The sequence below is a fragment of the Hemitrygon akajei genome, chromosome 20, assembly GCF_048418815.1.
Source record: "Hemitrygon akajei chromosome 20, sHemAka1.3, whole genome shotgun sequence".
Taxonomy (NCBI): domain Eukaryota; kingdom Metazoa; phylum Chordata; class Chondrichthyes; order Myliobatiformes; family Dasyatidae; genus Hemitrygon; species Hemitrygon akajei.
The window spans coordinates 55,948,031-55,960,658 of NC_133143.1; positions in this window are offsets into that span (position 1 = coordinate 55,948,031).

A 12,628-nucleotide genomic window follows, 5' to 3' on the forward strand; every position below is an offset into this window, starting at 1 on the left:
GCCAAATGGCTTGTTTTAGCCCTGTAGTGCTTTATGATGATTGATTTCCCCCACTTGATGATAATACTAGAGTGAGGGAAATGTTAGGCCATGAGATTACAGACTCATTTACATTTTCAAAGTATTCACAGCCCCTCAAAGCTGCCTGATCTGCGCTAATTCAAATCCATTAGGCAGAATTGTAGTGTTGGTGCGTGGCCAAGTGGTTAAGGTGTTGGTCTAGTGATCTGAAGGTCGCTAGTTTGAGCCTCAGCTAAGGCAGCATGTTGTGTCCTTGAGCAAGGCACTTAACCACACATTGCTCGGCGACGACATCGGTGCCAAGCTGTGTCAGCCCTTGCCTTCCCTTGGACAATATTGGTGGCATGGAGAGGGGAGACTTTCAGCATGGGCAACTGTCAGTCTCCCATACAACCTTGCCCAGGTCTGCACCCTGGAAACTTTCCAAGGCTCAAATCCATGGTCTCTCGAGACTAACGGATGCCTATTTAGTGCTATAGTGCCATGCATTACAATGGACAGTGTCATCAGTGTAAAGAAGAATAATTATGTGGTGGTCATTTCTTCCAAAGCTATCATAGGCAGGTCCAAATGCCACATGAAGCCAGGTAAGATATGTGAGTTTACTTCATACTTACCATAGACCCATTCAGACAAGTGTGCCCTCTTGGACTCAGCCAGTGTAGTTAATAGTGATGTTCACTTGCTGATGAGCTCCCTCATCTAGGCCCCATCCTTTGCTACCTTCAATGCTTCTGTCTAGTTCTGTTGAACATTGAAAGGTACATTCATTATCTTGATGAAGGGTGGTACATGACTGTGCAGCCAGGTTCAGGGAGAACCTGATCATTAAATTTGCTGATGATACCACAGTGGTGGGGCTCATCAGCAAAAATGATGGAACAATGTACAGGGAGGAGGTTAAACACCTAGAGAGCTGGTGCAGTGACAACAACTTGATGCTTAATGTCACCAAAACCAAGGAGGTGATCGTTGATTTCAGACAGTCTCAGCCTGAGCACACACCCCTTAGCATCAGTGGCTCCACAGTGGAGAGAGTGGAAAACATCAAGTTCCTTGGGGTGCAGATCTCGGACAATCTCACCTGGTCCAGGAACACCACTGGGATTGTGAAACGAGCCCAGCAGAGATTGCACTTTTTGTGGAAGCTTAAACAAGCATCACTCCCCACTAACATCTTAACTACATTCTGCAGAGGCGTGGTTGAGAGTGTGCTGACCTTTTGCATCACAACCTGGTACTCCAGCTGCAGTGCTGCCGACAAAAAAGCCTTGTAGAGGGTGGTTAGGGAAGCAGAGAAGGTTATTGGGGTCTCCCTACCTTCTTTCCAAGACCTCTTTCAGAGTCGATACCTCCAGAAGACACGGTACACCATTAAAGACCCCTCACACCCTCTCCATGAACTGTTTGTTCTTCTGCCATCAGGTAAATGTTACAGGAGCATCAAAACTAAAACCACAAGGCTACTAAACAGCTTCCTCTCACAGGCAGTCAGACTGCTAAATAGCTGCTCTACCTGACTCTGCTTTGGACACTTTAACTTGCACTGGACACTTATAACTTGTTTTTAACTGACATGTGACTGTTGTGTTTTACTATTTATTGTTGTGTTTACTATTTATTGTTGCGTTTGTTATGTTATGATTACACTGCTCCTGGGAAATGCTGTCTCATTCCGCCCTGCAGAGCTGATGTATGGTTAGAATGACAATAAAGTTTTTGAATCTTGAATCTTGAAATCTTGAATCTAGATGATGATGAGGATGGGGTTTCATTGATCATGTTTCACTGATATCCTGAGATTTCATGCAGTCTGGAGTCAATAGTGAGGATTCATCAGACAAGTCCCTCCCATCTGTAAACATTTGTGTGCTGCTCCTACTTTTGGTGTGCAATAAACTTAACCCAGCAGTGTACTGGAGAAGTCCAGCATTTTATCTATGGCCATGACTGTTGCATGACTAAACCTTTTCTCCAAATTTAGCTCTCCAACCCCTAATCCTCCGAAGACTTTACAAGTTTGACAGAATTGGCAACGACAATAATTCAATTTAATATAGAGCACCGACTTTTTAAAACTCAATTCTCTGGTGGTTCTTGAAGTTAAAAAGGGGAAAAATACCTCACAGTAAATGTAAAGATGGCAGATTTCCACAGCAGATGGAGATTTGTAAAGATATTTGTCTACAAATGGTTGGTTTAAAAAATATACAGATTATTAAGTGAATTTATATTCCACAGCTGGCAGGATGAGATTTGAATGTATGTTTCTGGTTGGTCGGGGCATTTAACTAATTATTTCCTAAACACCCAGAATGTTTAGGAAACAATTCTCCCATCCAGCCTTCAATAAGGAACAGTGTCTTTGATCTCTGTGCTTCATAAACTTCCATTTGTCTTACAACCGTGTACCTATCTAAGAATCTTTTTAATGTTTTTATTGTATCAGCCTCTATCATCATGAGGCAAAATTGTCTGGTCCTGTTAGGTTTCTGGTTACTAGTGATCCCATGTTATTGATAGTGGGAACTTGAGAACAGTATTTCTGTCAGGTTTCAGAAAGAAGTGGTTATGTGCTGTTTTGTTGCAGATGGTGATTGTCTGGCATATGTTACGCTGCAAATGTTCTTTTCTGCTCTCCAGCTGATGCCTGAATGTTGACCAAGTTTAATTGCATTATCATTATCAGAAGAAAAGTTAATGAGACTGAACAGTGCGCAATCATCAACTAACATCCCTACTTCTGATCTCATGATGGAGGAATGAGTACTGATGATCCTTTGGCTTAATATTAATGCTAGAGTAAAGAATATCCCAAATCATTAAATGACAGGTTGTGTCAGAATACATTTCTGCAGATGCCAATGACTCATGCTGCCTTGTGAGTATTAGATCTGTCCTGGATTTCCCGATTTAGTGTGGTAATACACCCTCAGAACATAAGGGAGAAAGCCTTCAATGTAATACTGGGAGCTTAACTTCATTATGACTGTTCAGTCACTATTCGTAGAGATAACTCCAGGGCTGCTTTACCTGCTGCGTCATTAGTTCTAATGATGCGGTCTTCAATCTGAAATGTTAACTTCCTTTTTTCTTCCCACAGATGCCGTCTGATCTCAACGCCACATGGAATGCTGATGAAGTCAGTGGTCCAGGCAGCATGTAAGAAGGAAAATGGACAATCAACCATTGGAGTGGAGGCCCTTCATCTATACATTTTCCTCCATAGAAACTGTTTTACTCAGAGTTTCTCCAGTACTTGGTGTGTTGCTCCAGATTCCTGCATCTGCAGTCTCTTGTCTCTCTTTCTGACCTGCTGAATGTCTCTAGCAGTTTTTAAAAAAAATTCAGTACTCCACCAACTGCACCCTTTCAATTTTCAGTGTCATTCTTAGTATGTTCTATAGTCCTACTTCTGAGTTATTTCTTTTTTTAAAAGACAAACACGAGGAAATCTGCAGATGCTGGAAATTCAAGCAACACACACAATATGCTGGTGTAACGCAGCAGGCCAGGCAGCATCTGTAGGGAGAAGCGCTGTTGATGTTTCGGGCCGAGACCCTTCGTCCTGAAACGTCGACAGCGCTTTTCCCTGTAGATGCTGCCTGGCCTGCTGCGTTCTACCAGCAGTTTGTGTGTGTTGCTCTTTTTTTTTTAAAAGTTAGGCCGTTAGTAGTTTGGCTTGTAACATTTTGGTGATAGCATAATTTGAGCTCTGGTACTTCCTCCAAGGTATGTTCAACACAGAGATTATTCTGTTAGCACCCTAGGTATGGGGTGATTTACAATTAGCTGGGGTACTTTCCTAATGTTTAGTCTAAGAACATCAGACTTTGTGGAATCTGGAGTTAATGTTGAGGCCATACTCCCTTGTCTATTGACCACTTTCCAATCATCTTGGCTAGATCTGTCCTGACAATTCCATAGGATGAAGCGACAGCTCAGAGATTACTCACTATTTACAAGTCTCAGTCCCATGTAAGACCATAGACCATAAGACAATTAGACATAGGAGCAGAATTAGGTCATCTGGCCCATTGATCATGGCTGATCCTCTTTTTTCCTGCTCCTCAACCCCATTTTCCAGCCTTCTCCCTGTAACCTTTGATGTCATGTCCAATCAGGAACCAATCTCCACCTTAAATAAAAAAAAGACTTTTGCACACCATTGTGTGTGTGTGTGTGTGTGTGTGTGTTGTTGGCACACGGATAGTGTAGTTGGATAGGGATTTCATAGCCTTTCTTCCACGCAGATACTACTGCTGCTTCCCAGGTTGGGACCTAGCCGGATTAGAACTCCGGATCATCTGCCTCAATGTTCAGTGCTAATGCCACTACAGCACCGACCGGCGGTAGAGCAGGATCTTGACGATATAATGGAATCACATTGATCATCCTAAACATTCATAACTAAAAAATAGATGACAAGCTATTGAGAGCCAGCTGTGCTATGTTCCCTGGATTCTTTATCAAACATAATGAATACTTCAACTTTTAAAAACATTCAGAAATCGTGAAAAAGATTAAACACTTTAAAAATTCAGTGATTATGAAAAAATATTTGAAGATGCCTATCATGCTAAAAGCACATCACTTAAATACTTTAGTGGCTTGGAAGAGATACACAAGAATAGAGTGCATTGGTGAGATTTGGAATTACATACAGTGAACAACAGCTTTCCTTCTCTGTAGGACGTTAGTACACAACAGATTTTTTATGACGGTCTGAAGCTTCATGATAGCTGTCACTGATGCTAGCACTTTAATCCAGTTTTATTCTGATTCCCAAGTATAAAACATGACAAAAATACTTTTTGCGCTCCATTTAGTTTTGTGCAGGAAATTAAAACGTATGCTTTGTTTCTCTTCTTATCAGAGTTCTGAAGAGTCCCTTTGTTTCAATTTTGTTTCTTTACTGTAAAGAAATATTTCAAGGCATCTTACAGGATTGAAACTTGGAAAAGTAATGCCTGCTGAGCCAAAGAAAGGGATGTTAAGCGGAGGTCGAGCGGAGTGACTCCTTTGCTTGCATCTTTGGAAACAGCTCTATTTCCATGTCTAATATCTCTATTTTTCCCTTTCAGGGTTCTTTTGAAGACCCTGACCCGGAGTTACACGCTGACTACGGTTCTTTTCGGGAATGAGACCCGCTCTTGGGGTTTTCTTAACTGGCCATTGTCCGGCACGCCAAGGGCTCGGCCTAAGAGTCCGGCTCGGATTTGGAAGCCTGGGATCTCGGGGCTCTGGAGACGGGCAGATCGAGGGTCGGTGTCACGGCAGGAGACCTGTGTGTCATCGAGAAAGTTGGAATATCTACCAGATCTTTGGGCACAGAGGTTGAAAAAAGCGACGCAACGGACTTTTAACATCGTAAACCAGCGAGTTGTTTGTCATGTCTCCCTGCTCGCTGTGAAAACGGAGACACCTCTTTCTCCCTTATTAGAGAGAGAGAGAACCTGTGGTATGTAAAATACTGGGTGAACGCATGGTCTTTGGGGTACTGCAAGTCTGTGTCTTTGCTGTTGCTTTGCTGCATGCTTGAGTGCCTGGTGGCGGGTGCTGATGCTTTTTTTTGCCGGTGGAGAGAGGGTGGATTGTTGCTTGCTGCCGCTTACACGTGGGAGGGGGCAGCTGGGGGGGGGGACTTTAGGGTTCTAACATTTAACTGTCATTTATTCTTTGGGGGCACTCCTCTGTTTTCATGGATGGTTATGAAGAAAAAGCATTTCAGGATATACAGTATATTGTATACATTTCTCTGACATTAAATGTACCTTTGAAACCTTTGAAAAGATTTGACTAAAAGCTTCATCAAAGTTGGCTGTAACGGAGCAGATGTTGGTGGTATTTTAACTTTATTAATGAAGCATAGGTTCAGTTATATAGCAAGTTAGTTCAATCTTTGCCATAATCCAAATCAGGTACAGTAGTAACATAGAAGATAATAATTGATGACAGGCACCATTGTAATTATCCTCTATATTTCTACATCTCCGTATGCTTTCAGGGTTTAATGTAAACTATCCAGTTTGCAACGGCACTTTGAAGATTAAGTATTTTAAAGATCAGCTTGTAACGTATGCATTGAAACTTACAGTGAAATGCGTCACTTGAGTCAAATCAAATCAGCAAGGATTGTGCAGACCGTCTTCAAGTGTCACCACATTTCTGGCATCTTGTAGCATGCCCTTAACCCACTAACCCTTACTGTACAGCATTGGAATGCAGGAGGAAGCCAGAGTACTGAGAGAAAGTCCGTACGGTCACAAGGACTACGTACAAACTCCTTACAGAAAGCGGTGGGAATCGAAACCTGATCTTATAGCTGGCTGTTGTAAAGCATTGCGCTAACCACTACACTACCATGCCACCCGTTCACATTTCACTAGTTCCTGCTAATTTTATGGGGATTATCCCTAACTGTTGGGAGTTCTGTGCTCGTTAGTGGCACTACAGTGAGATTATTTTAATAACCCATTGCCTGATTTGTTATTAGCCTGACAATTCTAAGGATGAAAATGCCATAGACGTCATCTGACACTTTAAAAAGTTACATAAAAAGTTTGGAAGACATTATCAGGGAAGGTCGTGCATCCCCTTCAAGGTTAGTGAACTATCCTATGTGTTTATGTAACTGCTGACCCAATTCATAATGAGATTGAAGCCCTTATTTGACATTGAATATGTCCCAAGCTGTGCCAAAAGTTGTTAGGCCTCCCATGCTTGGTCACTGGATTCTGAAGAACAACTGCACCTTTACCATTACAAAAGGATTTGTTGATTCATGGTGGGATATTAAAAGGCTAAAAAAAAAATCAACATAGGCCATCTTGGTAAATGTTTACTCTAAAATTTGTCAGAAGACAAACCTACTATGGAATGAAATGGACTGTACGAAAAGTGTACAAATATTCCCTGCAAGACACATAAGCAACATCTCTTTTCTATTCCGTTGAGGTTTTGGCGCATTATTGATAGTAAAAATGTAATGTACATCTGCTAGTTTCTAACTGTTACAGTATTACCATAACATAGAAGCATTATGTTGTGTTTGTATGGCTGAAATGAGACTTATGACCCATCATCAATCATTTGCTTGTCATTTTTTATATGTTGTCTACTCAGTCCCAGCAGTATTAAGGAAAGGGCAATGCGAGTGCCTGCTTTAAGTTATTGACCAGCTGCTGTCTTGCCTAGCTGAAGGGGTCACTGGGTTGTTTTTTTCTGCTACATCCAGCAGTACTTGTGCAGACTGAGCCAAGCATAATATAGCTATTCACCCCAGAAGATGTCTACAATGAAAGATTTTATTACTTCTGTCATGCACGTTTAGAGGACAGCAAAGATTTACTCTGTAGGAACATTTTAGGTTTCAAAAGATGTCTTTTCCTAATCTGATTCATCAATAGTGCATTGAGTCCTTCAAGTGTTCATGGTGATGTGATTTATACTGATAAATTAATACCACTTATTGTACAAGTGGAATATTACGGTTATTATGATCATGCATTATTATTTGGAATTAAAAGATTTATAACCAATTTTCTAGACTTTGATCTTTTATTCAGTCTTATTTCCTCAAAATTTCAGAAGTTCCTGAGCTTTGCTTGCATGTAGCATGATTTATGAGCACATAGCAACAGGAGAAAGCCATTTAACCCCTTGAGCCCGATTCCTTCCCATTCAATTAGATCATAGCTGATCTGTGACTCAACTCCACATGCCCACCTTTTCCCCATAAAATCAATAATTAAATGGTACATTTATTAAACTTTCAGTATAGCATGAAATGGGTTTTTACAGGAAATAAACAGTATAGACCAGAAGTGACTAAAGTGTAAATACCAAGGTGCGCAATGATCTCTCATTTTTGAAATCAGCAAATATAGTAGCAACAGATTTGAAAATTTTAACAACACCAATAAAAGAAAGTATTCATTCTCACACCGAGAAGAAAAACTAACAAAATATGTCTTTTTCTTCAAGTCAGTTTACAACTCCTCATTGGGTCTTTAATATATTGCAACATGTACTGTATTATGATTCCGTAAGGTTGTTATAGCTGGGGGTGGTAGTGGGGATAAACTCCCACTACCTACTAAATACTCCCAATGGCAGGTGCCTCAAATAGCCCCTGACAATCAAGTACAGTTCCTGGCCTTCACATCTGGCTTAGCTACTAAGCTCAGTGGAACCATATCTACTCACCGGAGAAGGGGCAAAGGAGGGTTACTGGCACCTTAAAACCTGTCACTTCAGGCAGTTGGGGCTCATCGGGCATGGCTGGCTGCTCATCTAGAAGAAGGAAACGTCTGATCTCAAACCTCCGCTGCCTTACTTGTAGCTATACTGAATCGTGGAGTAGGTTTCGGGAGTTAAACCCGAAAGAAAAAATCTGAAGCTGGAGTCGTTAAGGAAGTCCTACGTTGAGTTCAATGCCGATTGGCAACCCCTATGACTTTGCTGGTGCCAAACTGCATTGGTCTCCACCATTCCTTTGGGTTCATCAGATACATGGAGAAGGGATGCTTGCTACTTGGGTAAGAGCTTGCTCTCCATATTGTACTATTCCAACCTGTCTGCCTAGACACCTAGGATGCAGCATTCATAGTTGACCCTGACCAGTGGAGGCCTCCCTGTACCCTGTCAACCAAGTCTCTTCCTTCCTCTTTTTCCTTAAGAACAAAATTTGATCATGAGACAATCTCTTGGTAAACATAATAGAAGTTCCATTATATGATGGTGAATGAATACTGTGGGAAGAAATGAAGGTGAGGCAGTGGCAGGGTGAGAGAAGTATTTGGAGTGTTAATTCATTACATCTGTCATGTGTTGTCCCAGAATATAGTATTTGTCCTTTGTAACTACCCTGAACTTCCTGTTAGTTAGAGACCAGGTATCTGATGTCACTTGAAAGTTGACAGAATCTTTTAAAGGGAAGGAACATTCTGTCTGTAGACAACTGGGCATTCAGTGAAAAGCAACATGGCTACAGATCCCAATAACTTTGACTCCAATTACCCAGGCACTTGGAAGTGATGAATATGAACAGAGCAATCCTTTTTCTCCCAGGATAGGGAAAGGCTCCAGACATTGGAGACATTCCAGACAATGCAGGCTGGCTTATTTTTTTTTGCTGAGTTTATATGAGACTAGAACTAGAGGTTATGGGTGAAGGTAAAAAGTTTAAGAGATATTTGAGGTGCCACTTCTTCTCTCAGAAGGTGGTGAGAATGTGGAATAAGCTGCCAGCAAAAATGGTGGATGTTGGTTGATTTCAACACTTAAGAGAAATTTGGATAGGTACATACAAGGGTATGCAGGGTTATGCTCAAGGCGCAGGTTGATGGGACTTGGCCTGTCTCTGTGCTGTAGTGTTCTATGACTCTGTTGTGAAGGAAGTCAGTGCAAGAACTTCCCCAGTCATGGTTGCTGTGTTCAATCATCTCATCAAAGTTATCACAGTAACAATTCTACTCTTACTCACTGTTCACATCTCTAGCTTCTCATGATTTTAAATGCTGAAAGCAGTTTAACCTGGATTGATCCCATTGCTGAGATCTATTGTCTCATGTTGTCTTTCTAAATTAGCACAGTGGCTATTCCTCAGAGTAGTTAATTCTGAAACTACGTTCATCCTTCATGTGTCAGAAGACAGAAAACAAAGCATAATTCTGAAGTTTAATACCTGTAATGAGAAAAACTATGAAGTAATTTAAGCAATGATGCATTGAAACAGGCTCTCTGAACCATGATATCCAAGATGGTCATCATGCCAACAGCTTACACAACACGCTGGAGGAACTCAGCAAGTCAGACAGTATATATTAATCTGTTTTCAGTAATGGGTGTACTGTTGTGGGGGATAACCTCCCAGGGGAATGCCACAGAGACCAAATTTCTGGCACTGAGCATGGGTCTGTGGTGCAGAAGGGAAAGAAGGAGATGTGGGGAGCAGTAGTGATCAGGGACTCAATAGTCAGAATACCAGACAGGAGTTCTGAAGATGTGATCAGAACACCCGGATAGTATGTTGCCTCCCAGGTTCCAGGGTCAGGGATGTCTCAGATCATGTCCACGGCATCTTGGAGGGGGAGGGACGGCAGCCAGATATCTTGATACATATTGTTACCAATGACATAGGGTGGAAGAGCAAAGAGGCCCGGAAGAGAGAGTTTAGAGGGCTAGGCAGAAGGCTGAGAAGGAGGACTTCCCGGGTATGGGAACCGACTGACGGAACTCAGGATAGAAGAGATGGTAAAAAAAAAAGAAAGATGGCGTCCAGTCAGGCCGTCAGGAAGGAAAGGCAGATGATAGGACAAAACTGAAGCCAGCAGGGTGAGTATCAGTGCTCTGGGGATGCAGAATCAAAAAGGGTAGCAAATACAGGACTCTAAGTGTTATGTCTCAGTGCACGGAGTATAAGAAATAATGTCGATGCTCTTGTTGCACCTTTACAGATTGCCGGTTTTGATGTTGAGGCCATCACTAAATCGTGGCTGAAGGACGGTTGTAGTCGGGAGCTGAATAACCACGGTTACACATTGTATTGGAGGGATAGGCAGGTAGGCAGATGGAGTGGCGTGGCTCTTCTGGTAAAGAATGGCATCAAATCATTAGAAAGTTGTGACATAGGATCGGAAGTTGTAGAATCCTTGTGGGTTGAGTTAAGAAACTGCAAGGGTAAAAGGGCCACTTTGGCAGTTATATATAGGCCTCAAAACAATGGCTCTGATGTGGACTACAGATTGCAATGGGAAATAGAAAAGGCAAGTCAAAATGACAATGTTATGATAGTCATGGGAGATTTTAACATGCAGGTAGATCGGAAAAATCAGGTTGGTAATGGATCCCAAGAGAGCGAATTTCTTGAATACCTATGAGACGACTTTTTAGAGCAGTTTGTTGTTGAGACTATTAAGGAATCGTCTATACTGGATTGTGCATTATGTAATGAACCGGAGGTGATTAAGAAACTTAAGGTAAAGGAACCCTTAGGAGCCAGTGATAATGGTATGATTGAGTTCAGCTTGAAATTTGATAGGGAGAAATTAAAGTCTGAAGTAACAGTATTTCAGTAGTATAAAGAAAGTTGCAGTGGTATGAGAGAGGAGTTGGCCAAAGTAAATTGGAAGGAGCTGCTGACAGGGATGACAGCAGAGCAGCAATGCTGGAGTTTCTGGGAAAAATAAGGAAGGTGCAGGACATATGCATTCCAAAAATGAAGAAATACTCAAATGACAAAATAGTACAACTGTGGCTGACCAGAGGAGTCAAAGCTAATGTAAAAGCAAAAGAGAGGGCATACAAAAAAGCAAAAAAAGTTAGCAGGAAGATAGAAGATTGGGAAGATTTTAAAACCCTACAGAGAGCAACTAAAAGAATCATTAGGAGGGAAAGGATGAGATATGAAAGCAAGCCAGTAAACAATATCAAGGTGCATAGTAAAATCTTTTTCAAGTATATAAAAATAAAAGAGAGATGAGAGTGGATATAGGACTACTAGAAAATGAGGCCGAAGAAATAATAATGGAGGACAAGGAGATGGCTGATGAACTAAATGAGTATTTTGTATCAGTCTTCACTGTGGAAGACACTAGCAGTGTGCCAGGTGTTAAAGTATATGAGGAAAGAGTAGCGAGTGCAGTTACTATTGCAAGGGAAGAGGAGCTCAACAAGCTGAAAGACATGAAGGTACTTAAGTCACGCAGACCAAATTAACTAAACCCTAGGGTTCTGAAAAAGGTAACGGTAGGCTGTGGAGGCATTAGTAATGATCCTTCAAGAATCATTAGACTCTGGCATGATTCCAGAGGACTGGAAAATTGCAAATGTGACTCCACTATTTAAGAAAGAAGGGAGGCAACAGAAAGAAAATTATGGACCAATTAGCCTGACCTCAGTGGTTGGGAAGACATTGGATTCATTTGTTAAGGATGAGGTTATAAAGTACTTGGTGACACAGGACAAAATAGGTAGGACAAAGTCAGCATGGTTTCCTTAAGAGAAGATCTTGCCTGACAAACCTATTGGAATTCTTTGAGGAGATTACAAGTAGGATAGATAAAGGAGATGCAGTGGACATTTTACATTTGGACTTTCAGAAGGCCTTGGACAAGGTGCCACTCATGAGGCTGCTTGCCATGTTAAGAGCCCATTGTATTACAGGAAAGCTACTAGCATGTTTAGAGCATTGGCTGATTGATAGGAGGCAGTGAATGGTAATAAACATATCCTTTTCTGGATGGCTGCCAGTGACCAGTGGTGTTCCACAAGGGCTGGTGTTGGGATCGCTTCTTTTTATGCAGATTACAGTGAGAAGGCTGGGTAGTGGGGCTGAGGAGGGGAACAAATAGAGTCAGGCATGATTGGATCTCAGAGCAGACTCGATAGGCCAGATGGCTTAATTGAGCTCCTATGTCTTATGGTCTTATTGGTGAGAAATGAACAGTCAATATTTCAGGCCAAGACCCTTCATCTTTTTATAACCACATTATTTACTTGTGATGCTGCCTCATGGATCAGTGCAGATGTGTAAGAAAGTCCTTCAGCTCCTTGGTACTTAATAGGGTTTCCATTCATCATGTGTGCACTCACCATATTATTA